General features: G+C 45.5%; 1 long non-coding RNA gene across 1 annotated transcript in view; it reads right to left on the bottom strand.

The window, feature by feature from the left end:
• Positions 1-825: 825 nt before the first annotated feature.
• LOC135113931 (uncharacterized) overlaps positions 826-3,251 on the bottom strand; it is a 63,973-nt gene continuing 61,547 nt past the window's right edge. Inside the window, exon 2 of the long non-coding RNA XR_010275129.1 lies at positions 826-1,117. This is a non-coding gene — a long non-coding RNA (uncharacterized LOC135113931). The remainder of the gene's footprint in view (positions 1,118-3,251) is intronic.

Here is a 3,251-nt window from a genome sequence, read left to right on the forward strand (position 1 = left end):
CAGTTTACGTATTACGCAGGGTACATTGTTTAGGTAGAATGTGCACACTTATATATATATATATATATATATATATATATATATATATATATATATATATATATATATATATATATATATATATATATATATATATATATATATATATATATATATATATATATATATATATATATATATATATATATATATCTCGCGCGCGCGCACACACACACACACACACACACACACACACACACACACACACACACACACACACACACACACACACACACACACACACACACACACACACACACAGATAAGCTTAAGATCATACAGTTAATATCCATCTAAATGTGGATGACTGACAAGAATTGTGTCTAAATAATCATCGTTAAATAAGCTTTTACAAATATTGATTAATTCCTGCCCTTCAGGTAACAAGTCCCTTACAGCGATGCGTTCAAGGCAATAGTGTTGCAAAGTGTTGGCATCGGGAAGGTTACACAGCCTGTAGGTGGAGTAGTGAGGCACGTCCTCTGCATGGGAGACCTGCCACACCGGGCAGTAGCCCATCCTCAGCCTGGCACTCACAACATTGTGTCTCGCACCGTGAGTCCGTGACGACGATACATATGAGGAGCAGCGAGAAATTTGTCATGGTGTTGGATGGAAACACTGCTTTGCCCTCTCAACGTTTCTGCGATGTGTACCACCGTGGAGTGAACGTCCGAATATAATCTTTCTTATAACAACTTAGGGAGGGAGTATCACGCATGTCAAGTAAATTGAGAGCACAGACAGCTTTGGCGAGACTATCAAGTGACATTATTTGGAAGTCTGACATGAGAAGGTACCACAAGAATGATATGACTAACCTGTTGCCTTGAGCTGTGGCCAGCTGACGTAATGTTTTCTGTACATCTTCCTGGTGCGTTGGTCTTGGAGAAGCGAGGGCGTAAAGAGCCGACTGTGAGTCGCCGGCTCACTGCTCTCCTCCGGGCGGCACCATTGTCACGGAGAATATGGAGCACACGGCACTCCCATCCTCCTACAGCTAGCCGTCAACGTAGACGTGATGCGCCGCCGGAACAGAGGCAGACGCTCTGGCAATGGTCTCTAAAGCCAGGTGTTTCTGCAGGAGAGGAAGGTCTGCTTTGAAGGTCTGAGTAAAGGAGACGTCCGGTTGAGGAACACGCCATGGTGGTAATCCAGGATCAATTTCTGCCTCAGGAACATCAACAGCCAGTCTGCGAATGGTATCACATACCATCTTGGTGAGGATGCGGCCGCCAGGTCGAAGTAGAGGTCTGGACGCGTCTGGATTGAGTGAAGTTCTGATAACATTAAAGTAATGAGGAACATAATGGTGAGAGTAGAGGCACTTTACGCTGAAGTGACATTCGCGTATATCCTCTTAAGAAGTGGGGGCAAGTCAAGCTACGCCTACATGTTAAGAACCATGCATGGTGGAGAGTGGACACCCCAGGATAAATCTCATCACTCTATTTTGAAATTTTCCGAGAGGCTCCAATGTCATCTTGGAGACCTGAATGAGAAAAAGAGAAAAGTAATTGATGACTGATCGAATGAATAGTACGTAAATGGTCTTGGACACAGGGATGGAAACTCCTGAGGCAGAGAGAGAGAGAGAGAGAGAGAGAGAGAGAGAGAGAGAGAGAGAGAGAGAGAGAGAGTTTATGATCATGCACTTTTAATTTATTGTGACGGAAAACAAGTGACAGGAGCAGCGTAGCGGTGGTGAGGTGGTGGTAATGAGCACAATTACGGAAATGATGATGGCAATGATACAATAAACACTTTTCCTCTTCACTTCCACTCATTCCTTTTATAATATAGAATGAAAGCAATTCCACGGTTTTGAAAAGTACTTCGAATGAAAAAAGGTTCTACTTGAGAAACCTTTAATCAATCTTGTAACTTTCTTTCTGCATTCTTTTTTTATTTATTTATTATTATTTTTTTTTTTTTTGCAAACATTTGAGTAAAATCTGAGATACATTTTCCTTTCGAACGTACAAAATGAAAAAAAAATTCCTTAAAAACACTTTAATCACTGTTATATAAACATTCACCTTCATTTTTTATACTGACTGACTTTCGCAGAGTATGAGGAGATATTTCAAAACGATGATCGTGCATGTTTTTGAGGCGAGGCGGCAGCTGCATAGGGCGTCAAGGGAGGGCAAGGAGGGGGGCACTGCGGTGAGGTGAGGTGTGGAGGAGCAGCTTCTCAGAGACGCCTTACGTGTGTGGGGAGAGTGGGCCAAGTCCCGCCCTTAGACACGAAAAGTTACGAAGCAAATGTGGGGGAACTGAGAGATGACGCGAGGAGGGAGAGGGAGAGAGAGAAGCAGGACGGGAGGAGGGAAGATGAAGTGGTATTTTGAGGAGGAAAGGGAGCCAGCCAGTAGATATTTTGAGGGAGCAGAAATAGGAGAGGAGGGACAGGCATGACATAGGAGCAAAGGAGTGTGGAACAAGGGACTCCAGGATGAAAGAAAGTCGTAAAGAGGGAGGAAAGAAAAGAGGGGAGAGGACTTGGGCTGAGGAGACACCGTGAAAGGATTGGAGGAGGACTAGGAGGAGGAGGAGGAGGAAGAAGAAGAGGATGAAGAAGAAGAAGAAGAGGAGGAGAAGGAAGAAGGAGAGAAGGAAGAGGAGGAGGCGTAGAAAAGACCGTTGAGATGGAAAGCAAGAGCGAAGAAGGAAAAAAATATATATAGGTGGGAATCGGGAAAGACGGAACTTAAGAGTGAGAGCCGCGAAGAACACGCTGGAGATGGAGGAGGTGGGACTCTAGAATAGGGAGGAGGAGGAGGAGGAGGAGGAGGAGGAGGAGATACTGGAGGAGAAGGGCGACGTCGGAAGCTGGCGGCAGTTTGGTGGGCCGCCTCCTACCGCGCCCAAAGTGTTTATGGCGCGATCCACAATTCTTGGAGGTTTATAAGAGCCCTACATAACACTCGTGTCCTTCCTGCCGGGGGAACTAACGCCCGACTAATGCTGCCGTGCCCTCGACGCCCCCAGACAGAAATATCCAAACCTCGGCCACGCCACAACCCGAAGCTTCGTCTCGCTACCACCTCTTCCTCTCTCTCTCTCTCTCTCTCTCTCTCTCTCTCTCTCTCTCTCTCTCTCTCTCTCTCTCTCTCTCTCTCGGCCTCTTTGTGAACTTCGAAGCTGAGAGTCACAAGCCAGTCGACTCCATGCGGCGAAGAGAACTGCTTTTTTTTTTTTCTTCTTCT

Source organism: Scylla paramamosain, chromosome 26 (genome assembly GCF_035594125.1).
Source record: "Scylla paramamosain isolate STU-SP2022 chromosome 26, ASM3559412v1, whole genome shotgun sequence".
NCBI classification, from domain to species: Eukaryota; Metazoa; Arthropoda; class Malacostraca; order Decapoda; family Portunidae; genus Scylla; species Scylla paramamosain.